At 43.6% G+C, this 27,738-nt stretch overlaps 1 long non-coding RNA gene across 2 annotated transcripts; it reads left to right on the plus strand.

Annotated features, from left to right (window-relative positions):
- Window positions 1-1,215: 1,215 nt before the first annotated feature.
- Window positions 1,216-27,738, plus strand: LOC113916770. 2 transcript variants are annotated; one of them, XR_003518024.1, is made up of 4 exons: window positions 1,216-1,353; window positions 5,243-5,472; window positions 5,570-5,676; window positions 27,201-27,738. It is a non-coding gene; the product is annotated as an uncharacterized LOC113916770 (long non-coding RNA). The 2 variants fall into 2 exon arrangements; XR_003518025.1 differs by having other exon boundaries at window positions 5,243-5,362.

Raw genomic sequence — 27,738 nt, forward strand, 5'->3', positions numbered from 1 at the left:
GGGAGACAGTTAATAAGCAAATCAATAGGTACACATATAAGCTAATATTCAGAAGCGATAGGGCTATAAAAAATGAGAGGGGGGGAGGGAGACTGAAGGAAAGCACTTGGTGAATTATACAGCACCAAAAAACTGCCGCTCCCCCTGCTTGTATTCTCGCTCTCTGTCAAATAAATAAATAAAATCTTAAAAAAAATAGCAGGGAAAGAAAATTATATTTTTTTCACTTGTAATTATGTACTCTGTTTCATTGTACTCTGTCACTTAATTATGAATAGCTCCAGGTGTGAGTTGCTTGTCTAGTCTGTTTAGAGTTCAAGGTGGGGAATGTCCTTGATGAGTTCTGCTTGGGGTTTCAGAGGGACAGCTTACTTTTGGTGGAGGAGGAGAGTCTAAACCAACCTCCCTTCTATGGCAAAGCCTCCTTTTTGCCTTTTTTTTTTTCCCTCCTAGAACTCAAATATCACGCCCCTCTCTGGGGCAGGCACCTACGTTCTATCTCTGAGCAAGGCTGGGAGCTGGCTCTGGAGGTCATGTAGGGATGAGAGACAGGCAGTTCGCAGGGAGACCTTGCAACCAGAAGCTCTACTGTCAGGTCCACTTCAGCCTTTTCCCACCAGGATGACCCAGACCTCGGTTTCTCCGTTTGTAAACTGAGGGGGCTGGCACAGATCAGCATTCCCCCAAACGTTATGCGCGTACAGCTCTGGGGACAATGGTAAGCCCAGTAAGTTTGCCAACTGCTGATGACTCTAGGAGCAATGGGAGAAGGCCTGCAGGGGGGTGGGATGCGCGAGAAGGTGAGCGGCGCTGTGTTGCCCCCGGCCCAGGCCACCTGCCCTGGCTGGGACCCAGGGCCCCTCACTGCTGGGTTCTGTCAGGAAGCTTTCTGGGAAGAGCCAGCTGTGGGCTTCTAAAGGTCTTTCCCATCAGAGAGGCCTGGGCTATGAGAACACCATCCTGGGGATGTGAGGGTCTTAGCACCCCTGCGGACCTTGTGGCCTGTGGTCGCCTCCCGCCCCCACGGAGCGGCTCCAGCTGACTTCTCTGCGGGCCGGTGGTTAAGTGGGCAGACGCGTCTGGGTGCACAGCCACTGCCGGTCCGGCCGCAGCCGTGAGCAAGCAGGCGTTCCACTGCCCGGGACCTCACACACGCTGCCTCATCCGGGCCTTTCTCACTCCCTCTCCCAGTTTCCCCAGAATCCCCCGGGGCAAGCGGGACTCAGGGCTGAAGCTCAGACTATACTACGGAGGGGCGGGTCGGCCTCGCCCGGGGCGGGGCCCTGTCAGGGTCACTGGCAAAGACATCTTCCGGCTTCCAGAACTGGAAGAGGGGCAGGACTATGGGAGCAGGTAGCGTGAGTCTTTGGTTCCCTTCCTTCTCCTTCCGGTTCCCCTCTAGTCTACGGTTTCCTCCTTCCAGAAAGAGATGACAAATGAACCCTCCTTGGTGAAGGAGAGAAAGGACAGCGCACCAAGCTCCCCGTGACTGAGACAGTGGTGGTGAAGGTCAGTCAGGGAGGGACAGTGACCTCAGCCTGAGCATGTGTGCTGTCAGGGCCTGGGAGCCCAGCTGGCACGGCCAGCAGGAGACGGCGGGAAGTCTGGCTGGAGTGTAGACTGAGTCATCTCAGCACGGCTGAGTCCAGGGTAGTCACGCCTGTGAGTGATGAGCACCTTGACGAAAGACAACGTCACTGCCGTGTCTGGAAGGTGAATCAGGGAGCCACAGAATAGAGGTCTCTGCATTCCCGGGGAAGGCTTCCTCTTACTGCCTGGTTCTGATGGGTTTTCTCCCCCGAGTGACCTCAAAGGAATGATAGCTTTGCAATTGACGTCTCTATGGCAAAATGAGCTAGTGTGTCTCAGAGCTCCAGAGGGTGGAAACTCTGAAGAGGCTGATGGCCCTTCTCTTTTTCCCTCCTTCCCTTTCTGTCTCTCCTTCCTTCCTTCCTTCCTTCCTTCCTTCCTTCCTTCCTTCCTTCCTTCCTTCCTTCCTTCTTTCCTTCTTTCCTCCCTCCCTCCTTTCTTCTTTCTGTCCATCCTTCTTTCTGTCCGTCCTTCTTTCCTTCCCTCCTGCCTTCCTCCCAGCATGTCTATATTCATTTCACAAATATTCACTGGACAACTGCTATGTGCCAAGCAGTGTGGACTGGGGACACAGTGGTGAATGAGACATAGATGTCTCCGCTGTCGTACATTCTGTGGTCTAGGGTGGCAGAAGGATACCAAACAATCACAAGTGATTCCCTGCAATTTGAACCTAGTCCAGGGCCTCTGAATGCACCTAACAGAGGTCTTGGCAGGACGTGGAGGGCCAGGGAGGGCTTCCCTGAGGACAGTGCAGTTAGGATGAGACAGTAGGATGGGAAGTTCACCAGGGAAGAACATTCCAATCGGAGGGGATGGAGGAAGTGGAGAGCTCGAGGACTTTGAGAAACAGGGTAGTAAGTGTGGCCTGAGCGGGGGAGGGGGTAGGGAGTGAAGGGCTGAGGCAGGATTCAGGTCAGCCAGGACCTGGGAGGCTGTGTTGAGGATCCGGAGCACTATCCTCAGAGCCCTTCTTAGGCAGAGATGGGTGGAGGACTGGTCCCCATGGGTCCTGCAGGGGAGTTGTGAGATTCTGCTCATGGAGTGTTCTGATCCTCCCACTATCAGTCACACCACATAAGGCCACGGAGAGGCTCAGGACCACACGTCCTGCTCTAGGAGGTTGGCTTCTAGGTGTCATCCTGCCCAGACCCACCATGGGTGACTGTGGGCAAGTGCTTTCTGTTCCCCTCACTGTTTCTAAGGAGGAACAATAGTAGTGGCTGCTGGGGAGCCTTTTGCTTTTATAAATGGATAGTCCAGGCCCAGAGGGAGGCTGCTGACTGTCCCCTTCCAAGCCAGAAAACCCTGGGGTCACAGTAACATAGCAGCCTGTTTGTTGTGAGGTGGCACCTTATGCTAGGAATGGGAAAATCCCAAGGGAGAATCAAGAAGTTCACAGATACTTTGATATAGTGGAAGGAGTCCAAGCTTTGGAAGCAGGAAGACTTGGACGTGCATTCTGGATCTGCCACTAGTCATGTGCCCTTGGACAAATCACTTAGCCTCTCTGAGCCTCATGTGCTCATCTGTAACTAGGGGACTACTGCAACAAGCTACCCTCATCCTGTTGTATAAGGATTACTGATGGTGTAAGATGTTCAGCACAGCGGAAGTCGCCTTTCAGTATTTGGCTGAGGTAGGAAATGTTTAAACCTTCCTAGAGAGGTGGCTTTTCACTTGTATTTTGAAAAAGGAGAAGCCTCATTTGCCATCACTGCTCAATAACAGTCCTTTGTGAGTCAAGCTGTCACTGCGAAGACATCCTACCTTTTGTCTCTCTGCATGGCAACTGGACCCCATCTCCTTTGTTCTGCCTGAAGCTGAGACTGGCAGTATCAGGGCAGAGAGAGAAGTACCCAGACCCCTAGCCACTTATTTGACCTCACCCCTAGTTCCCATGAAAGAGATCACAGGGGACATGCAACACTGGTCTTGCTGAAACAACAGGTCAGCTGCCTGAGCTAAATTGTCACACACAGGCACAGTTGTCCCTTTCTCCATCCCTGTTCCTGGGCCACACACCAAGGCCTATCACAGCAGGCATGAACCCTTCCCAGGACCAGGGCAGGAGAGACCAACCTGGTTTCTTGGGCTACACACACACACACACACACACACACACACACACATGCGTGCGTGTGCATGCACACACACACACACACACACGGATATAACACATAATTATGTAACACACATACACAGATGCATAAGGTGACCCCAAGCCCAGAGATACCCAGATACTTGAGCGCATATAATGTTGTTTATTTTTTATTTATTTTTTTTAGATTTTATTTATTTATTTGACACACAGAGAGAGATAGCGAGAGAGAGAGAGAGGGAGAGAGCACAAGCAGGGGGAGCGGCAGGCAGAGGGAGAAGCAGGCATGAGCAGGGAGCCTGATGTGGGGCTCAATCCCAGGACCCTGGGATCATGACCTGAGCTGAAGGCAGCAGTTTAACCAACTGAGCCACCCAGGCACCCCTGTAATGTTGTTTAATTTTTCCATTCGGTCTCTTATCTGTGAACAAGGATGATAATAAAAGGGTAATGTCAGATTGTCACGATTATACATAAGGTATGTGGAACACTGCCTGACCCAGAGTGAGCACTCAGTTTTTGCTAGCTATGATTTATTACAGCTGGAAATCCTCCCAGGACACAGACAGACAGATATGGGGACACAAATATGCCCAGACCTAGCAGGATCAGATCTCAGGTGCACACGTACCTCACTTCTGCCCACAGACAGAACGTGCAGGTGCCCATCTTAGGGAAGCCCACTGGTGGCCAGTGTAGTAGGGCTCACATGGTTTGGCCTTGGCTGAGTTAGGCCTGATCAATTTCAGCCTCACTGCAGCCAAGGGAATGAAATTGCTCTGTACATTCAAACGAGCAGGGTTTTGAGATGGAGCATGGAGGGAGGGTGTGCGGAGAGGGAGGAAACTGGACCTGAGAGGTCAAAGCCTCTTCTAAAGAGGGCAGATAGTGTCTTTTAAGCTGTCTTATGGCTGGACCTGCAGTGTAGACCGCACCCACCTCTGACTCTTCAGTGGAAGGTGTTTTGCTAGCAGCACCAGACATGACAGGTATTTGGAGATGATCAAAGAAAGGGGGTTGTGTCCCACAGCTGAGTTAAGGCACCACTGGCCACACTCAGAGGCAAGAGAAAACAGAGGTGGAATTCAGTGAGAGCAGGAATTAGAGCCAGCAGACCAGGAGAGAGAGAGGGAAGCGATCCGAGGCCACTGGAAGATACCATCATAAAATGGGTGTTGGAGCCATTACAATGGCTGGGGGTACAGGACCCTCCAGGTGGCCAACTTCTGGATAATAAGCAGCGGAAATATGAGCACTTATGTCTAGCTCTCTTTAAAACAATATCCCCACCTGCTGAGGGAGGCTGGAGGGAGGGATGTGGGAATTGTGTGGGTTTAGTAAGGGAAGGCTCAGTGAAAAGTGGGTGTGGGGCAGAGCAAAAGCTGTGTTGTGGTCACATTGAAGGCAGTGTGGGGTATATCGTGAGGGAAGTCCTCTAGGAACTTTCTCTGCAGTTCATCAAGAGATTTCCTGTGACCACACACTGATTATATTTAAGAGGAGTCTGTGAGTGGCTCTCGGATGATTAGTCCTTATCATCTTTCTTTCAAGGAGGAAGCTACCTCTTAACACTGTGATTGACACACAAGGACTCTGAACCACAGGGGAATTTAAGGAGGAGATCGATTGCTTTTGAAGAAAAGGTGGCCATCTGGATGGTGCAGGTGCAAGGTAGCTGGGCTGCAAGGTGGCAGATGGTTTGGTCCTCTGAAGACAGATTAGGGAACCCACGTGATGACAGATAGGCAGATGTTGGGTCGTTGTGAAAGGGGTTTGTCCAGGTGAAACAGATTTTTTTTTTCTCTTTAAATTTGAGCTGAGCAGAAGGATTTCATCACTATTTATTAACTGCCTTTCAAACTTTGCCCACAAACACAGTTGGAATCTCTTTATGGCGGATTAGTTTGGAAAATATCTCAAGCAATAGAAAGAAGAGAAAGGAGAGGCTCTGCAGATCTATCATCCCTTACCTGCAATTCCAAAAGGTAAAAAAGCGCTGAAAACTTTTAAGTTTTTTTTTTTTTTATGAACTTATTTTTAAGTAATCTCTGTACCCAGTGTGGGGCTTGAACTTAAAACCCTGAAATCAATAGTTGCACGCTTTACCAATTGATCCAACCAGCCACCCCTGAAAGCTTTAAGTTTTTAAAAAACTCATGTGGCAGCAAAACCTGACCTTGTTGACCTGAAGCTCTTTGTCATCTTTGTCCCACGTAGTGGAAATGTTTTGGTGCAGAAATACTGATGCATTTGACTATTGAGTACTGCCTCCAGACTCCACTGGGCTTTATACAACGTGGGTAATGTGCACTTGATTACCTACCTAAAATCCAAAGAGTTTTGGATTCTGAAACACATTGGGCCCCCGGGGTTTATGGATGGGTCCTGCCCACCTCCAGAGACAACTGAGAATGAATGTTCGGAAGGCTGCCAGGTGGTGAGTCTGCCTGTGCTGCCTAAGTGCAAGTAAGAGAGCCAGAGAGGCTCCAAGGGAAAGCTGCAGCTCTTTGTATGGGTACACCTGGGGTGGGGGGCGCTGGGGTATGCCTGGGCAGGGGGAGGCTGGAGTATGTCTGGGGAGGGGGGACTGGGGTAGGCCTGGGAAGGGGTGCTGGGGTATGCCTGGGGAGGGGGGCTAGGGTAGGCCTGGGGATGGGGGAGCTGGGATATGCCTGGACAGGGGAGGCTGGGGTTTGCCTGGGCAGGGGGAGGCTGGGGTTTGCCTGGGCAAGGGGAGGCTAGGGTATGCCTGGGGAGGGGGGGCTGGGGTATGCCTGGGTAGGGGGAGGCTGGGATATGCCTGGGAAGGGGGCCTGGGGTATGCCTGGGGAGGGGTAGCTGGGGTACGCCTGGGGAGGGAGAGGGGGGAGTACATGTCTAGGCTGGTTCCACTGGACTTAGGATGTGAAATGAACTAAGAGGGAGAGAAGCTCTTAGAAAAGCCATTCTCCTGGATGAAATGATACTTTGTAATAGAGCCAATAAGGAAAACATTTTTGATGGCTATCTTTGTAAAGGACCCATTCAATTAGGGCCACCTGCATAGCCACTCCCCCTCTTTTCAAAACACATTTCAGAAACCTGGGGTGTGACTTTGCTGTCAGTTGACTCACTTTTCTTGTCTCCATCAGGCAGTCCCGGTCCCATAGCCCCTGCAGGCTCCGTTGTGGGAGAGCAAGGAAGAGGAGGGCTGAGGTGGGAGGAAACATAGCCGGAGCTGGGAGGATGGACGGAAGGAGGTTCCTCGGTCCCCATTGTCCCTGAGGCACTGGGAGCTTCCCTAGACAAGCAGCCGCACACGGAAGTGTTGGTGTCGCTCAGGACCGGGCATCAGTAAGAGAAGGGGCCTCTGCAGAGGAGGGGCAAAGTCAAGGGCCCTGTTGGCTCAGAGCCTCAGAGCAGCCTGGTGGGCTAGGCTAAGTAAGCCAATACACAGACACATGCCCACAGAGTTCTCATAATAAAGGAGCACACATTTCTGGGGCAATTTTTAAAAACAAGCTGTTTTCATTTTAAAAGAGATGGCTTGGGGCACCTGGGTGGCTCAGGTGGTTAAGCATCTGCCTTCGGCTCAGGTCATGATCCCAGTGTCCTGGGATCAAGCCCGGAGTCAGGCTCCCCTGCTCGGTGGGGAGTCTGCTTCTCCCTCTCCCTCTACTGCTCCCCCTACTTGTACTCTCTCACTCTTTCTGTCAAATAAATAAATAAAATCGTAAAAAAAAAAAAAAAAAGAAGATAGCTCATGTGGAGTTTATGCAGAGAACCTTAAGTGACTTGCATCTTTAATAATGGTTTTGCCCCGAAAACAGAGGTGGATTTTAGTGATTTTTTGTTGATGTCACCAACAATAGAAGACCTTCAGTGAGGCTCCTGATCAGGGGATTCTGTGGGGGCCACCTTGAGCATTCATTTACAAGCACTTCCTATAACAGAGAATGCAGAAGCCGGCCATGCCCAGTCTCCCACGTAGGGCAGCACCTGTTAGGGAGGAGAGGCTAAGACTGGGTGAGAGACCTGGAGTCCTCTCCACAGATATGAAGAACTTCTAAAAGGAGAAGGAATCAGGGAACTGGGAGCAATAGGCGGAGTCCCCATAGTCACCTTCCGTCTGACTTCATTGAAGAAAGAATGCCACCTAATGATAGAATGGGCTATGGTGGTTGGGGGGGAATAATGCGCTCCTCCCCCCTGGAGGGGCTTCAACAGAGGGTGGCACTCCTTGACAGGCATGCTGCAGAGGGGGCTAATGCAGCAGATGGGGGATCAAAACAGACAAGTTATTCTCATCAGGAAAGGAGGAGGAGGGGGATTCCAAATCTGAGGGTGGAGGGGGCAGAAAATTCCTCTTGTCTTCTGGAGCCACTGCTCTGTCCCTCCCCCAAATCTCAGACCCAGTGTAGCTGAAGCCACTGGGTAAGCATGTGCCTCCCACTCTTGGGGAGGACAGGTTAAGGACCTCTGGACTGATGCTCCCACCTGGGGTACTGGGAGCAACAACAAATCCCTGGGTAACTGTAATGGCCTAGAGAAATATTGACCCAGAGCTCTAGGAGGGTTTCAGCCCAGAAACGCAAGCTGAGCTCACATTTGCAAAAAGGGGACCTTCCAAGGTGGCTGTTCTTCTCCTTGCAAGCAGGACCCCCAAACCTCATGAAACCACCTCATCTGATTACAGGGCTACTTCTGATTTGTAGGTGATAGAATACAAAAGATTGTGCTGTCAGCCAGTATTTAAAACCAGGAGGAATGTGGAACTATGTCATTTATGTCTTAATCTCTCCCTGCCTGTCGCCATGCCCAGCACAATCCAACAGAATTTTCTGCAATGATGGAAATGTTCTGTGTTGTCCAATATGATAGCCATGAGTCACACACAGGTGGCTATTAAGCACTTGCCATGTGGCTAGTGTGAATAAGGAACTGAATTCTTTATTATATTTAATCTTTACTGATGTAATTTAGCCACGTGTAGCTAAAGTCCACTATATTATCCAGCACAGCACTAGACTATTCTTTGAGAGTGATAACTGTATTTTTAAAAATCTTTCTATCTCCAGCTCCTTGTGTAATGCCCATAAGCAGAGATTCGATGAATAAGCAATGGCCGAAGGTGAGGAAGTTCTGGGAAGTTTCTAGAGAGGGCACGGCTGAAATCTGAACACTAAAGGGCTCTTTTTAGTAGCTTAATGGAGACAGAAAATCACAGGGAATTATTGGCTGGTTAGTCTGCAGTTTTGTTCTCCTCAGTGGCCTTGGGAATTCCTGCCGTTTTATTTTTATTTTTATTTTTATTTTTTTTAAAGATTTTATTTATTTATTTGACGGAGAGAGAGACAGTGAAAGCAGGAACACAAGCAGGGGGAGTGGGAGAGGGAGAAGCAGGTTTCCCGTGGAGCAGGGAGCCCGATGCGGGGCTCGATCCCAGGACCCCGGGATCATGACCTGAGCCGAAGGCAGTCGCTTAACCAACTGAGCCACCCAGGCGCCCCAATTCCTGCCATTTTAACCCCAGTTTGATGCGTTTTGACAAATGTACACAAATGTGTAACCACCACCAAAATCACGATACAGAACATTTTCATCACCACAAAAAGTCGGGGTTGGTTTCATGGGTGTGCAAGCAGTGCACTCACACGGGGGCTCGTGCTCACAGGGGCCCCACACTTGCTTGACCCTTTTGTTGCCACTGCCTTGTAATTCTTACTGTTTGAACAAGGGGCTCCCTGTTTGCATTTTGCACTGGGCCCTGCAAATTATGTAGCCTGTTCTGCTGGTTCTCCTTTTGACCATCCCAACCCTAGGCAACCACTGATCTGCTTTGTTGCTGTAGGTTAAATTTGTCTTTTTTAGAGTTTCATATAAAATGGACTTGTAAAGTATGTACTCCTTCAAGTGTGATTTATTTTAGAATAATGCTCTTGAGATTCAGTGCGTGTGTGTGTGTGTGTGTGTGTGTGTGTGTGTGTGTGTGTGTGTGTGTGTGGTTAGCAGTAGTTTGTCCCTTTTTTATTATCAAGTAGTATTTTATTGTGTGGACATACCACATAAGTTTTCCATTCATCAGTTGATGGACAGGTTGTTTACAGTATTTGTTGTGAACAAAGGTGTTATAAACTTGTCTGTACAAGTCTTTGTGTGGACACAGATTTTCTTTTCTCTTGGGCAGATACCTGGGGATGGGATGGCTGGGTTATCGGATAAGTGTATGGCTAACTTTCAGAAACTCTCAAATTGTTTTCTAGAGTGCTCGTACCATTGAACATTCCTACCAGCGATGTGTGAGTCCCAGATGCTCCACATTTTTGTTAGTGTCTTGTATTGTCCATCTTCTTAATGTGAACCATTCGAAAGGGTAGGCTGTAGGTCTTATTATGGTTTTACTCTGCATTTCCTGGGTATAATGAGGTTGAGCCTCATTTCATGGCTTTTAACCATTTGTATATCTTCTTTTGTGGTTTCTATCCAAATGTTTGCCCATATTTGTTTGTTTCCTTATTATTGAGTGTTAAAATATATTCTGGATGTAAGTCCTTTGTCAGATATGTGTGTGTATTAATCAGATATATTTTCTCGCATTCTGTGGATTGCCTTGTCCTTTGCTTAATAGTGTCTCTAAAAAATAGAAGTATTTTTAACTTTGATGAAGTCTAATTTAATATCTTTATTTTTTATGGTTTGTGCTTTTGGTATCCTGTCTAAGAAATTTTGCCTACCCCAAGTTTACAACAATTTACTCTTAAGTTTTCTTTTAGAAGTTTTGTAGTTATTCTTTATCTTTAGGCCCATGATACATTTTGAGTCAGTTTTTGTGTATCATATGAGATAAGGGTAAAGGTTCTTTTGCCCACCCTCCCTCTTCCCTCCCCTCCTTCCTCCCTCCCTCCCTCCTTCTTCCTCTCCTTCCCCCCCCTCCTTCCTTCCTTCCTTCTTCCTTCCTTCCTTCCTTCCTTCCTTCCTTCCTTCCTTCCTTCCTTCCTTCCTTCCTTCCTTCCTTCCTCTCTCTCTCTTTCCCTATCATATCCAGTTTTTCCATCACCATTTTTCCAAAAAACTTTTCCACCATTGAACTACCTTTTCACTTCTGTCAAAAAACAGTGGCCTCATATGTGTGCATCCATTTCTGGATTCTCTCTTTTGTCCCACTGTTTATATGTTCTATCCTTATGCTAATACCACCTTGTCTTGATAAATTATAGTATTTAGTAAGTCTTGGAAACCAGGTAACATAAGTACTCCACATTTGTTGTTTATAAAAATTGTCTTAATTATTTCAGGTCCTTTGCAGTCCCATATAAATTATAGAATCACACTGACTCTATAGATCAATCTGGGGAGAATTGATTTCTTAATAAGACACAGGTCTTCCAATTCATGTGCTCCCTCTCCATTTATTTATCTTCTTTAATTTTTGTCAGTAATGTTTTGTAGTTCTCAGTGCACAAATCTTGTACATTTTGGGGGCTAAATTTATCCCCTTAAGTAGATAATGCTTTTTTGATGGTACTGTAAATGGTATTATAAAATTTTTGTCTAATTGTTTATTACAACTATATAGAAATACATTTGATTTTTGTATATAGACTTTGAATTGTATGATGTAGAACTTCTTCTAGGAGCAATTTGTAGACTCACAATCATGTCATCAGAGAATAAATGCAGTTTTACTTTTAAAAAATTTTTATGAATTTTGTGTTGTGATAAAATATATATAACATAAAATTTACCATTTTAGTCATTATTAAGTGTGCATTTCTATGGCATTAAGTACATTCACATTGTTGTGCAACCATCTCCAGAACTTTTCTGTCTTGCTCAACTGAAACTCTATGTGCATCAAAGAATATAGTTTTCCTTCTTACTTTCCAATCTGTCTGCCTTTTATTTGTTTTGTCACTGGCTAGGACCTCCTGTACAATGCTGGAAGAAATGGTGAGAGCTGACATTTTTGCCTTGTCCCTGATCTTAGGTAGGAAGCAGTCCCTCTTTTACCACTACATATGGAGTTAGCTGTAGGTTTTTCATCGATGCCATTTATAAGTTGAGGAACTCCTCTCTGTTCCTAGTTCGTTGAGTGCTTCTACCACAAATACATGTGGAGTTTTGTCAAATGTTTTTGTTTGCTTTTTTGGTCCATTTTTTCATTTCCTGAGATGATCATATAATTTTTCTCTTTTATGCTTTTAAAGTGGTGAATTGTATTGGTTGATTTTGGGGGGGAGGGGCAGAGGAAGAGGGAGTGGGGATAGGGGGAAAGAATCTCGAGCAGACTCCCCGCTGAGTGTGGAGCCCAACAAGGGGCTCAATCTCAGGACCCTAAGACCATGACCTGAGCTGAAACCAAGAGTCGGATGGTCAACCAACTGTGCCACCCAGGCACCCCTGTATTGGTTGATTTTCTTTTCTTTTTTATTTTTATTAAAAAATTTTTTAAAGATTTTATTTACTTGACAGAGAGAGAGCACAAGCAGGGGGAGTGTCAGGCAGAGGGAGAGGGAGAAGCGGGCTCCTCTCCAATGCAGGGCTCCATCCCAGGACCCTGGGATCATGACCCGAGCTGAAAGCAGATGTCTAACTGATGGAGCCACCCAGGCGTCCCTGGTTGATTTTCAAACGTCAACTTTCCATTCCTGGGAGAAACTCTACTTATTCATAGTTCATTATCCCTTTTAAATATTGCTGAACTTTTTGCTACCATTTTCTTAGAGATTTTTGTGTCTCTATTTATGACAGATATTGGTCTGTAATTTTCTTATAATCTTGTATCTTTGCCAGGTTTTGGTAACAAGGTAACACTGCTCTCATAAAACAAGTTGGGAAATGTTCTTTTGTCTCTTTTATGAAAGAATTTATGTAGTACTAGTATCATCTCTTCCTAAGATGTTCAAAAGAATTCATCAGTGATGCCATTGAGGACTGGAGTTTCCTTTATGGAAGAAGTTTATTTACAAATTCAATCTTTTTAGTAAGCATATGGCTATTCAGATGTTTTATTTCTTCTGTTTCAGTTTTGGTCAATTGTATTTTTCAAATAATTTGTCCATTTCATTTAAGTTCTCAAATTTATTGGCGTAGAGTTTTTCATGATATTCCCTTTTGCCCTTTTACTATCTATAGTGTCTGTAATGATGTGCTCTCTTGTACTCCTGATATTGGCAATTTGTGTCTTCTCTCTTTTCTTCTTTATCAGTCTAGCTGATCAGTCTAGCTAACAGTTCATCACTTTTATTGATCTTTTAAAAACCTAGAGGTTTTTAAAAAAATTGATGTTATTGTTGTCCATTTTGACTGATTTTCACTCTTTTTACTTTGGGTTTAATTTGATCTTCATTTTGTTAGTTTTTAAAAGGAGAAGCTTGGATAATTGATTTTAGGTGTTTCTTCTTTTCTTCTTTTTTTTTTTTTAAAGTAGGCTCCATGCCATGGAGCCCAATGTGGGGCTTGAACTCACAACCCTGAGATCAAGAGAGTCAGATGCTTAACTGACTGAGCCACCCAGCTGCCCCTAGACCTTTCTTATTTTCTAATATAAGCATATAAAGCTATTAATTTCTCTCTAAGTACTGCTCTAGCTGCATTGCACAAATTTTGATATGTTGTGTATTCATTTTCATCCACTTCAAAATATTGTCATGAGGGCGCCTGGGTGGCTCAGTTGGTTAAGTGACTGCCTTCGGCTCAGGTCATGATCCTGGAGTCCCAGGATCGAGTCCCACATCGGGCTCCCTGCTCGGGAGGAGCCTGCTTCTCCCTCTGACCCTCTCCCCTCTTATGTACTCTCTCTCTCTCTCATTCTCACTCTCTCAAATAAATAAATCTTTAAAAAAAATTAAAAAAAATATTGTCATGATTTCTTCCTTGTCCCATAGATTATTAAATTTTTTCTTTAATTTTCAAATATTTGGGGAGTTTTTTCTAGATATCTTCTAATTTAATTTTGAGTGGGCAGAGACCATATAATTCAATATTTTTGTATATTGATACTTGTTTTATGGCTCAGAATATGGTCTATCTTGGTCAATGTTCCATCTGCATTTGAAAAGAATATGTGTTCTGCTGTTCTTTGTGGAGTGTTCTATAAATGTTCATAAGATCATGTTAGTTGATTATTGTTCAAATATATATACTAGCTGGTTTTCTGTCTACTATAAATAGAGGAGTATTGAAATATCCAACTATAATTGTGGATAAAATCTATTTCTCTTTCCATTTCAGTTGTTTAATGTTTCATGCATTTTGAAGTTTTATTGTTAGGTATATAAATGTCTGGGATTGTTATGTCCTCTTGGTGAATTGACTCTTTTATCATTATGAAATATTCATCTTTATCTTTGGTAATATTCTTTTAATGAAAGTCTACTTCATCTAATATTAGTATAACTGTGTTAACCTTCTTATAATTAGTGTTCACATGGTATATAATTTTCTATAAAAGATCTTTTTACTTTTATCTTTCCTGTGTCTTTATGAGGAAAGTGGGATCCTTAAAAACAGCATATAGTTGGGTCTGTTTGTTATTTTCATTGAGCTATACTTTGATTTATATCCACTTTTAGTTTTTAGCTGTATGTCTTTGTTTTATTTTTTAGTAAAGGAACAATAGGTTTAAAATGTATGTATACATTTGAATAATATTATATCACTTCAGATATAAGATAGAACTTTACAACAACAAGTAATCCTTTGTTCTATTGTTATCATACATTTTACTTCTGTTATAAATCCCCTAATATGTTGTTATTTCTTCTTTCAACAGTTATCTTTTTTTTAAAAGATTTATTTATTTATTTTGAGATAGTGAGAATGAGAGAGAGAGTACATGAGAGGGGGGAGGGTTAGAGGGAGAAGCAGGCTCCTCGCTGAGCAGGGATCCTGATGCGGGACTCGATCCCGGGACTCCAGGATCATGACCTGAGCCGAAGGCAGTCGCTTAGCCAACTGAGCCACCCAGGCGCCCAACAGTTATCTTTTAAATAAATTTTTTAAGGAAAAAATCTTACGTATTTATTCACTTATTTACTGTTTCTAGCACATTTCATTCCCTTATGTAAGTACAAGATTCCATCAGAGTATTTTTTTTTCAGCCTGAAAAAGTTCTATTTATATTTATAAAATTTTTCCATTTGTATTTGTAAGAAACATTATTTTGTAGAACAGGTCTGTTTATAATGAATCCTTTCAGCTTTTGTTGTCTGAAAACATCTTTACTTCATTTTCAGTTTTGAAGCATATTTTCATTTCTTATGGAAGTCTAGATTAATTTGTTTTTTCTTTCAGAATTTTATATTATTATTAAAGATTTATTTATTTGTTTGAAAGAGAGAGAGAGTGGGGGGAGGGGACAGGGGAGGGAGAGAGAAGCAGACTCCCCGCTGAGTGTGGAACCCTACTCATGGCTCAGTCTCACAACCCTGAGATCATGACCTGAGCCAAAATCAAGAGTCAGAGGCTTAACTGAGCCACCCAGGTGCCCCTCCTTTCAGCATTTTAAAGATGCCACTGCATTGTGCTCTTACTTACATTTTTCCTGATGATAAATCTATGGTAATTCTCATTTTGTTTCCTTTGTGTTGTGTCTCTTTTTTTCTGTTTGCCTTTAAGTTTTTCTCCTTGTCCTTGGTTTTCAGCAATGTGCCCTCATGTAGTTTTATTTGTGTATACCCTTCTTGGGATTAGGTTGAGTTTATTAGATATATGGCTTGAAAATTTTATCAAATTTGGAAACATTTCAGACATTATTTCTCCAAGTATTTTTCTGCTCCCCATGCCCGTATGTATACGCTCAGCTACTTAACATGTTTCCATGGTTCACTCATGGTTTCATGATTCCAGGTTCTATTATTTTTTTCAGTTTTTTTTCTCTACGTGTCAATTTAGAGAATTTCTGTTGTTATATCTTCAAATTCATTTGCCTTTTCTTCTGCTGTGTTTTTTCTGCTGGTAATTCCATCCACTAAACTTTTCATTTCAGATATTGTATTTTTTATCCCTAGAGCTTCCGTTTTCTTTTATATCTTATATTTCTTTTCTCTGTATTTCTATTTATATTAACATATTTATAATACTGCTTTAAGGCACCTATTTGCTTATTTCAAAATCTCTGTCATTTCTGGCTATGTTTCTATTTGACTGATTTTTTTTTCCTAGTTATGGGTCATGTTTTCCTGCATCTTTGTATGTCTAGTAATTTTTTATTGGGTTCTAGGCATGGTCACAGTTACCTTTTTGAGTGAATGATTTTGTTTTCTCTTTAAAGAATATTGTACTTTGTTCTGCAACTTAGGATACTAAGGAACTTGGGATCAGCTCAGTTTTTTGAAGAGTTTGCTTTTAAATTTTGTTAAGGCAGACCTTGTTAAGGCAGCCCTGCTATATATTTTAGCCCTACTACTAAGATATAACCCTTCTAGTTTACTAAGTGCCCCAGCTGTTCAATGAAACCCCTCCTCTCTGGCTGGATCTCGGCTATCTTGCAGCCATGTGTAGGCTTCGGAGGTTGTTCTGCACAGATTCCCAGTGCTTCTTTGCATAGCCTCTTGGAGTTTTACCCTGAGCATCCACAGAATTTGACAACAATAGACTCAAGGAGACCCGTATGTGGATTTCTGGAATTCTTTCTCTGCATAGTTCTTTCCTATCCAGTACTCTGTCCCATAGATTCCAGCTGCTTCTGCCTCCCTGAACTCTGATCTTGGCTTAACTTGGCAAAATTTTAATGCTATGCTTGTGTTTTTTCTTCTACACCACTGTCTGGAAAAGTGGCTCCTGGCAGAAAGCCAGGGCAACTGTAAGGCTTAATCATAGTCCTGCCTTGCTTGTTGTCCACTATTTAGAAACAGCTGTTTCATATATTTTGTCCAATTTTCTCATTTTTTTTTAATAGTGGGAAGACAAGTCTGGTACTGGTTACTCTATCATGACTAGAAGAGAAAGATTTTTCTTTTTTTAAAGATTACATTCTCAGCAGTAGTGACTTTAAATATTTTTCAGAGAGCCACATACCAAGGGACTTTGGGAATTGGAAAGGACTTTGTAGAGTCTGAAGTGTGGTGATTTGACAGTGGTTATGGAAGTGAAAGCCAGATGCCAGGAAAGAGATCTTAGCAGAAAATCTGACAGTTCAGGCTAGAACAATTATGATTTCTGCTGTATAATCTGAGAATAGGATGGGGAAAGAATCTGAGTATTTTCTATTTAAACATTATTTGCTTCTTTCTGAAGCAGGGAACCCAATATGAGGTGGACCAGGGCCTTTTCTTCTAAGAACTGGATCTCAATCTTGGTTACATGTTAGAATATCAAGAGAGCTTTTACAAATCCTGATGCTTGGGCTGTACTGAAAAAGTCAGTCTCCAGAGTGGGCCCAGGCATCTGTATTTTTTAAAGCTCCTTAGGTAATTCCAGTGTGTTGCCACTGTTGAAAACCACTGCTCTGATGTGCTGCACAGCCAGACTGGGGGCTGTAGATCTTTCTTCTTGGGGAGCTGTATTAAGTGCTCTCACTGTGCCACTGTATCAGATGTGTATCTCACCTACTTATCAACACCTTCTTTTATTTTCCTGAGCATCTTCTCACCTTATCCTTGTTCTGCTCAGAATCTCAGCTGGCGACTGTTCAAGGTCTTCTGCTGATAATTCCTGTCCACCATCCTCCTTCTGGGTGATGAAAAGACCCTGAGAGTCCCTTCCTATTTATGGAGGAAGCATGGGCTTGTCTCCTGGGAATAGAATCCACAGACTTTCTGTGATGAAAAGTGCCATGGGTCAGAGCTCTTTCCTGCCACCAACTCTCAGAGTGACCTGGGTCAGTTGCTTCTCTTGTATGCACCCAATTTTCCCACCTGTAAAATTACGGAACCAAGCTGCATGGTCCTCTATTTCTGACAGTCTGGACAAGTGAAGGCAGCCTTGCATTCCTTTGAGAAGACTTCAGAACTAGGCTCTAAGACTTCCCCTCAGAGATGTGTGATGTCTGGTGGGTCTTGCCTCTGACCTCCCCTACTGTGAGTATACCCAACTGTGAGGGACAGGTTGGAAATGGAGAACTTTGGTGCTGAAAAGATGTCAGGTGACTTGTTAGATGTGTAACAAAGTATGCAGTGGAAATAGACATTAGCATGGCCTTTTCTTTCTTTTCCTTTAAAACTGGGAGAAATGGCTATTTTGAAAGAGTTATGTTAGGGGCAGACTAAATGTCTATTTTGAAAGAGACCACTCAGTGCTCCCACTGGTGGTGTGGGAAGAGAATGACCTGCTCTCTCTGGAGTGAGGGTGTTGTGTGCTATGGAGAATTCTGGGAATTGGGTCAGGTGATTGAGGACAGCCAGATGGAGAATGCCACAAGAGGACACTATCCTTGGAGAATATCTGGGAATCAGGAGAAATCAGCATTACTAGGGACTCTACAGAAGGGCAGAGCCTGGGAGCTCTCCGAGGAGATGCATGGAACAGGAGTGGAGGAGAGATCCTGTTCATGGAATAAAGGGCCAATGGGAGAGCCAGGTCTTCAGGTGAGGGGCCCTGAAGCAGGGCTCTGTCAGGGCTCATCCCAGCTACCAGCAGAGAGATGCCCTCACAAGGACATTGGGCAGAAGGGGCAGCACTGCTGTGACCGAGGATGAGTGAGGAGGCTTTCTAGAAGCTTGTCTCAGGCCTGGCTCCAGAGCCCACAAAAGATAGCACTCTGATGTTCATAGGGAGCAGCCCTTCAGAGAGAACAGATTTCCTGCATTGAGAGGACAAGGGCTGGGGTAGAACAAGAAGTGGTCCTTCCTTTACAACTAGAGGGCTGTAAGACTGGAGACATGAGGACTGCTCCTCATAGCGCTTGCTCTGTAGCACACAGAGATACTTCACAGAACATGGCAAAGAGCTGATTATGAGAGCAAAATGTACAGGACTAGTGCCTCTTGTATATTTACAGAACTGCTGCTGTGATTACAATCATTGCTAGTGATCCATCATGGGAATGTTTTCAAGAACTGTGGCCCAATTTACATGGATCCTTCTGTTGACCTCTGCTTGGTAACTAGGGTACCATTGTCCAGGCCTGTCCTTTATGTTTGTGGGGCCCAGGCCAAGAGTGCAAAAGGAGGCCTACCTACTTAAACATTATAAATTCAGCTAACAACCAAATGTCATAGCCATGTGAATTATTTAATATTGCAAAATGCTCCTTGGCCACCATACATATTCAACTACTGTGAATGCAGCACTAATTAATGGCAGCACCTGGAAGCACACACTGGAACACAAAGAGAAGCAAGAAAGTGGATGCTCAGCACGACTGGGAAATTATATTCTGTTATGCAAGAATCTATTGTATTTATGCTCTGTGAGAGGAAGGATTGGGTAAGTCCATAGTCTTTCTTGATCTAAGCACACTGCCTACCTCCTGTGCCTCACCTTCATAGCCATCAGCAATCACCTTTGTTTTGAGGCTACAGAGCAAAAGGTTTGTAACTGGTTTTATTGGGCTCTCAGTGATGCTCATCAAGGTGGTGGATATTTAGGTTTTGTGTTTGTAATGTGTGGGGCACCTGAAAGCATGGAGTCCCCTTGTTGGGTGAGCATTATTTTATTTTGGACCTTAGATACAGAGATTTTAGTTCATCAAACTCCTCATTTCATGATACAACATAACTTTTTGTGTATCCAAGGGCCTCTTAACACTGAATGTGAAATTCAGGGTTAGTTTTTCAGAGAACTATCAAATTAAGCTATATGATGGTATGCATCTATTTAGAGAAATCCAACTTAAAATTAGTTTAAGAGAGATTCAGTTTAACTCATATTTTTTTTATCAAAACAAGTTTCAGGTTTTTTCTTTAATATCAAATAATAAGTGATTGAGGATCAGAAGGATCAATACCGTTGGATGTAGATAAGTGTTTATAGAGGTAGGTATCTAGGTCCCCATGGGGAGAATATAGGGAACTAAGGAAAAGATGCCAGACTTGTGGGTTGGGCTGCCTATGTGTAAGGAGCCTGTGGTGCAGCTCATCCTGCATCTCCATCACTGGCTTATCCATTGTGGCTAGCCTGGCAGTCAGCCTCTTCTTGTCTCTCTGGCCAGCACTCTCAGGCCTTCCAATCCCTGTATTTCTTGCCCCCAGCTGTCCATTCAGCCACTGTAGCTGGCACTATTCAAGCCTTGACAAGGTTTCTGGTGTCTCCTCAAACTGCCCTAGCGGCCTGCCTGTGCCTTGCGTGCTCTCCTTCCCAATCTCATCCCTACTGTCTTTCCTAGAGGCCAAGGCTCTGCTTGTGGAAACTCTCCCATGGCTGTCAATCAAAGTAGTAGAGAATGTCCCTGTGAGTGAGAGCACTACCACAAGCTGGACTTGGGTGGCAGCTATGGGGGTGTGAGCTCACCTTCCCTTCAGGAGGGAACCAGTCGATAGGAGCCTCCAGCTGCAGTGCCCTTAGGATCTGTGTCTGTGTTTGAGCCATGGCCACACTCTCCCAGGCAGCAACAACCAATGACTGTGTCCAACAGGGGCATTAGGGCCTGACAATTTCTGCCCAGTGCAGGACTCCTTTAATAGCCAATCTTTGTTCTAGAGCTCTCAGTTGGGTTGGCCAAGATTCTCTTGGGGCTGAACAGCTCTGAGGCTCTTCCTATTTAATTCTCCTTCTACCTCTTTCAGAAGTGCACTGTGGTCTGAAGGCTCTCCCTGCCAACTCCCACTCATTCCCCCTGTCCTCCTTCATAATCATCTCCCCAAGTAATCTCTTGCACTGTTAACTCCATCTTGCCATCTGCTTCCTGGAGGACCTGAACTGACATAACTTGTGAGAAAGTCTGTGTTAAGAAAAACTCTATGTGGCTTTTCAGCTGTTGGCAGGGAGGGTGAAAAATTGTTTGCGGTAGGGTGAGCCAACAGTGGCCTTCCCATAGCCACTTGCCTAAAAGAGCATGGCTTGAGCACAAAGTGAAATGGAGCAAAGTTATTGACCCTTTGGTTTCTGTGCTTTCCTGGATCTAGCCTCTTTTCTGTACAGAGTATAGGAAGTTTGGGATCCAGGTCTGATGCTCACCTCCTTCCTTTGCCATCCTCCCCACCCTGCAAGGGCTTTCAACAGGTAGGATGCAACAGGGAAGAAACTGGCATTGAGGCCCTCTTTTCATTTGGCCAATTTTCCTACATATAAATTTATATCTGTTGTTAATTACTTGTGCAAATATCTCTTAAGTGCCTGTCTTCCTCTCTAGAATGTAAGTCCTGTGAGCAAAGGGACCCTGTCTATCCCATTTTCAGTATTGATTTCCTAAAACCAAAAACAGTGTCTGAAACATAACAGCTACTCAGTAATATTGGTTAATGAATACATGAGTGAATGAATAGAGGGTGGATCATATTCTTGTGCTTCCAGCAGCTAAAAAAGCAAAGCAAGAAATAAAAGGCGTCTCAACATTTAGTATTCTAGCCAAAAATTAGACCTCCAATGGCTACCTTTCTAATAGATATGGTCCCTGGGGTGTATCTACTCATTCCCTCACTCCATCACTGAGCAATCCCTCTCTCCCAAATAGTGGCCCCAGTGCTGGAGATGCCATTTCTATATTCCAGATGCTTTGTAAAAAAATTCCTTTTAGGAGGTCTATTTCCCCACCCCTGTATCCAGAGTTTCCCAGTATGTTAAAGCCTGTGTTGGCCAATATGTTTAGGGTGTCCTGCAATTGCTCCCAACTCAGGAAAGCTTGTGAGATGACATTCCAAAGAGTACTCCTCCCATCTTCTTTCATTTAAATAATTACAAGTCTCTTCCTCCTGAAAGAAGTTCTCCGTAGGGCAAAGTCCTTCGGAAGGTGATCCAAGCCTGGCTTCGCTGATGTGCGCTCAGACTTTTAGAGCCATCCTCTATCAATCATCTCAGGCGCTGGACACACTAGCAAATAATTATTTGTCTATACCAAGGGGAAAAACAATAGCCACACTCAAGAGTTGAGTTTGACTGAAGATTCACTGGCTTTCACAGAGTGGAGGAGGGAGGACTCTTACCAAGGACCAAAGGAGAGACAATGGATTGAAAAGGCAGTAAGTCCCAATGGCTGGTTGTTGCTGTGCAGTGGCTCCTTTAAAAAATAAGGTCAGCTCACTCTTACAGAGTATATTAGATGTGCTCATGAAGGAGGTTGGGCTCTGGATAAAGTCCTGTGTTCCTTTCCTCCTTGGTCACCTCAGGACACTAAGCCAATTAAAAGGCAAGTTGCCATACCAGGGACAAGTCCTTTCAACAAAAGAGTCTCTTTCTACCCCAGTCACTCACTTGTTCTATCTTCCAGAAAATATATTATATAGAAGGAAATATTTCCAAGATCAAGGTGGCAAAGAGTAGGTTTACTCAACCATTTATTCCTTCAGCAAACTTTCATGACGTATGAACCATGTGCTTGGAATAATTCTAAGAGTTGAGCATGTGTCGATGAACAAAACAGACAAGATCCCTGCTCTCACAGTTTTTGCTTTAATGGAGAGGAAAGACTATAAACAAGCTGCAAATCAATAAGAAAGACAATTTCCAATAGTAATAAGTTCCAGGAAGACAATGAAAGAGATGATGTGATACAGAGGATGGGTTCTCTTTGGGTAGGGATGTGTGTTAGGGATAGGGTTGCTAATTTGGATTAGTGGTCAGGAAAGAACTCACCAAGGAGTTTGAGCTAATACGTGAATAACCCCAAGAAATGAGCCTAGAGGTAGAGCTTTCTGGGTAGATAGAAGAACAAGAGCCAAGGTCCTAAGATGGGATGAGCTAGGTGTGTTTGAGGAATCAAAAAGAAAGTTCAAGTGGCTGAAGTGTAATATACTGAAGGAAGAGGTAGAGGTCAGAGAAGTAGGCTATGTGGTGAAAATAACCAGTCTGCCACACTAACGAAAACTTGAGCAGTCTGTGCCCATTTCAATCTCTGGGCACCTGACACTAAGTGTGTGTTGGTGCAGGGATCATGGATTGGTCATAGAATGTGGGACCTGAGCTGACTTCAGTCACTTCCACAGTCACACATATACCCAGGCATATCCAGAATCCCTCATTCCCACCAAACTTCTGGATGGCCTCTTCCTGTTTAACTCTTATCTTAGCCAAATCAACAGAGGTGGCTTTGCACACTCAGCATTCCAAACCAACTACAGAATTCTTATTTAAACAATTCATGTTTTATGAGAGGGAAGTGTTCAGTTCTCAGTGCTTTCTGGTACTTTCTCTGACTTCCGCATTAATTCTTTTGCTATGCAACATTGGGCTACAGATCAAATCCAAAGTATTAGCACCAGAGCTTCTCACTGATCAAGCCAGGGCTCTGCAGAGTTTAACAGCACCTCCACTCACTTTCCCTAGTGATTGTTCCGACTCCTAATTTCTGTTGGCTATTAGAGTCAGAAGAGTCATTTGAGATTCACACTTCCCACCCAGTGAAGGAATCTCAGCGCCATCCTTTTCGGGCATTCATCCACCCTTGACTGGATTGTTCCTCTAATGGAGAGTTCACCTCCGTCTGAAAAGTTGGTCAGAGTTGGTCACTTTGTTGGGCAACATTAGTTACTCGAAATTTCATCTACCTATTGAGTGGAAATTTATCTTCTGGTAACATTTATGTAGGGGATATTGGAAGAGAGTTATCCTGTAGTCTTAGAGTCTTCTCGTCTCAGAATTACATAATCAATTCCTCACCTCTTTCCCCGATGAAGTTTCTAGATTGTTCTAAGTTCTCATATCTACTTGTATCAGTTAGGACTCTTTGGTAACAAATGACTGCAAATTCACATCAAATTGATTTAAGCTGAGAAGATAATTTGTTGGCTCATGTAACTGAAAAATCCAAGAAAAGCTCTAGGACTGTCTTGGTCCAGCGTCTGTTTTCTGCCTGTCTAGACCACAGGCTCAGCTTTCCTTTGTGTTGGGGTCATTCTAGTGCTCCAAGGAGTAGCCCTTGGAACTCCAGGTTCACAGCAGTTTACAAGTGATGCCCTGGTTGGCTGGTCCTGATCACATTCCCACTGGAAACGCAGGGGATATATGGGTCCGTGGCACTAGAACAAATGTACTTGAGAATGAGGAGAGGTGTTCCCCCAGAAAGGAAGTGCAGTACAGCTACCTAGAGAAAAAAATGAATAGATGCTTGGGGGCAGAACAATAGGACTCCAACTGAACCACAGATTTAAAAGTAACCAATATGTCCCACTTTATCCGCTTCAGGTACAATTAAGGTCATATCTGGTTTTGCAGTATTCTAGTTAAAGACCTCAAGCCTCCAATCTCAACTCATCTTTTCTCTCCTCCTGGGGCCTACCCTTCCAGGATAAACAGAGAAGTGTCCCAGTTTTTAATTTGTGTTTACTTGTGTGTCATCCTGCCTCAGGGTGGGAGTGGAACTCGGACCTATTCCAGGCGTGGAAATCAGGCATCACAGCTGAAGCCTCTGAGGTCCCTAGAGACTTCTGTTCTGCTGCCGCTATGGCCCTTACTACAGAGAGTGTCACCGTACTGGTCACAGGTGGAAATCTGGGGCCACTGGGACTGAGTCTCCTATTCAGGTGCCGCTCGGGCAGAGGCAGGGTCCTCAGGTTGGGAAGGAGGCTGACTTCCTACGTCACTCCCTTCCCATGCCCTGGGCCATAGGCTCAGCCAACAGGGTCCTCAACAAAGTATGGTCTGGGTTCCAAGCATGTACATACACAATTTTTAATGTTTGAGGGCTTTCGAAGATGGAAAAGAATTAGTACTCCTATACTTCGTTTAATGGTTCATTTATCAATGTTCCAAATTTCTCAAATGACTAACATTCCATCAACTTTAAATGTTCTATATTTCTCTACATATCCACACAACACTTACACAATTATAAGTCAAAACTCATTGACTCACAAATTAAATTTCTCCAGTCATTTTCCCACTGATGACTTAATTTTCTGAACATTTATCATATTCTAAATTGTATTCTAAAACAAATCCATTATATCAGACTTTCTTAAATGCTTCAAATACTTTAAGAAATAAAAGCACTCCAAATATTGCAGTCATTATAAAACTGATTATTAGACTTTTATTAAAACCATTTATAAAAGTACTAGTACCTGGATTTATTTATTATTTCTATTCTTATCCTCATTCTTACTTTTATTCTAATATTTCTTGGAAGCTCTCTTCCTAAGGTTTCTAGTGAAGAAAATAAAAACCACCAATGTTCCTAGCTTTCTCTTTGTAGACTGCTTGGAACAAAGGATGCTTCTAACAAATTTTACTTTAAACACATGAAGTCTGATTTATTTCACAATGTTAATATAGGTTACACCTAGGGAATGTCAGCGGGAGGAAAAAAGAGGGGAAACTTTAATTTTTCCTGTATATATTTGTGTATTGTTGGAGTATTTTTTTTTTATCAAGCATTTACTACCTTTGTGATGATAAATACAGTTTTAAGAGCTCTGAATAATAAAAACTAAACCACCCATGGCAAGCACTTTTAATACTTTTTCTACTCTCTTCTAGTCTTTTTTTTCTTCCTCTGAGGCATCTCTATTTCTTTTTGCAAAATAAGAACCACAACCCATATTTATTTATTTTTCCTCATGTCACAAGCACTTTCTCATGTTATCAAATATTCTCGGGAAACACGGGCCCTATAACAGCTGCATGATACTCTATCATGGGGATGCACCACAATTCACTGAGTCATCTTCCTATGGTTGGCAAAGAATTGCTTCAAGTCTGGGAAGTATACGAAAGATCATTTCATTTGAGTTTCTTATTTTCCAGCTGAGAAAGCTGCATTCCTTGAAGCCAGCAATTTGTCCAAGCGTGGCCAGCTGGTCAGAGGCTCGGTTGGGACCGGGCCCTCCCAGACCCTGGCCTCCGCTCTTGCTGGCGTCACACGCTGCCTCCTGGGCCTCTGCAAGGCACTTTTTGGAACCTAACTGTAGGGCACTGCCTACATTCTTTCTAAATTACATTTTGTAATTTGGGGCCCATTATTCCTGCCTGTCGAGATCATTTTTTATCTTCTGTCATATAACCATTAGCTAATGGGGGACACTGTAGCCAACATCAGAAATTGTGGCTTTCCTCTATCATGATGTGCCTCCTAAGTCATCTCTGTGCCCATGAAGGGGGAAATACTGTCATAACTTTTATCAGATAATTCCAATAGTCACCAGCAATTATAGGGAAGGGTGTTAATTAGAATACTTTGGTCCATGTTTCTCAGGGATCCCTTGGGTTCTGACATCCTGGGATCAGCATTCCAGCGGATGCCTGGGCTCTGCCCAAGGGCCAGTGCTCACAGGATGGAAGAGGGATAATTATTGGGTGGGGAAAACAAGGAGAGAAGGGAACTAACATTGGTGACCAACTCTGGACCCAGCTCTGAGTACTGGGGTGTGGATGACAGAAACATTATGGGAGGGCGAGCCTGGAGGATGAGATTGCTATGGTTTTGGAGGAAAGCAGGTGGATTAGGGGTATTTCCCTTTTTCTCAAAGTGTCTCATCCTGAGGTTGTGTCACTAAACTCTGCAGGGAGGAATTCACCATGGTGGAGGAGATCATTCTTGGAGGGCTGGGGCTTATTCTGCTTTTTCCTTTACATTTTATGAGACACATTCTATCCAATCTTTACAAATGCATCTTTGACATCAGTGTCTGCCATCGCAAGAATCACTTTTTGAGTCATGTAATATGGATTCTTCCAGAATGCCATGTTCACTCTCACCTAAGTTATTTGAGAGACAGCCCCTTCAGGATCTGTCTTTGGAAATGTTGTGGCTTGGGTTAACATTTTTTGTGTATTGCCTTTCAGAAAATACTCAATTCAAACAAATGCGATTGGCAGGCACCACAGGATGTGATGGTTTCTATTTATGGTTAATGTTAATCCATTGACCATATGGTAGTTTAAATTTCTGGTACAAATTCCTTTTGCATGGTGTTATAGCTCATTCCTGGACGGCTATAACTGTGCAATTTATTAATGTGAAAAATGGACTTTGAAATGTAATAGTCCAGAGCTAATATGGAGAGCTGCAAGGGAATTTAGTGTGCTTAGGGAAGAGCTGTTTCCATGGAAACTAATTCCTTTGAGAAGTCCCGGGTCCCCAGGCTGCAGGGTGGTTGTACGCCTGGATGATGCAACCTGAGTTCCAGGCTCAGCCCTGACATGAATCTCCAGGTGCTACAGGCAATTCCCAATCTCTTTGTAACTTAACCTTCTCATCTGTGACTTGAAAAAGTCAGTCTAGTTCAGTGTTCACTAGACCTTGGAATATTAGTGATCACTTACATATTTATTTAAAGTTTTTATTTTGGAATAATTTTAGATCCACTAAGAAGTTGCAAAGATAGTACAGAGAGTTGCCATATACCTTTTACCCAGCTCTGATGTTAACCCCTTACATAACCACAGCACATGTGTCCAAACTAAGAAATGGAAATTGGTATAATACTATGCACTAAGCTACAGACTTTCTTTGTATTTCCTTCATTTTTCCACTAATATCCTTTTTCTGTTTCAGGTATCCAATCCAGGATAAGACACTGCATTTAATTTTCATGTTTCCTTAGACTCCTCCAATCTGTGACCATTTCCTCAGTCTTTGTTGATCATGACCTTGTCACTTTTAAACAATACTGGCCACATATACTATAGAATGTCTCCAGTAGTAATATTTTTAAAAAAGCAAAACAAAATAGGAAGATTAGGATTGGAAAAATTACACAAGTAAGGTGTATGAATGAGGTCTGTGTGTTGTGAGTGAGAGAAAACTCACCCGGAATTGTCCTGTCAAACAGGAAATTGGCTCATGAACTAAAAAGGCCAAGGGCATATGTGGCTTCAAAATGACATTTGTATCCAGTTTCACCTGTCTCTTGGCTTGGTTCTTTTCTCCTCTGAATATTCAGGTGATTCTCCGATATGCACTCACTACACAGTTAGTTACCAGATGGCTTCCCACACGGCTGTATCTATCCAGAGTGCGTGTGTGTCTGTGTCTGTGATACTCACCTCTGCTCCACGTTCACAACTAAGCTCTCAGAGGCTCTGATTCTACC

This window comes from Zalophus californianus, chromosome 1 (assembly GCF_009762305.2).
Source record: "Zalophus californianus isolate mZalCal1 chromosome 1, mZalCal1.pri.v2, whole genome shotgun sequence".
Taxonomy (NCBI): Eukaryota; Metazoa; Chordata; class Mammalia; order Carnivora; family Otariidae; genus Zalophus; species Zalophus californianus.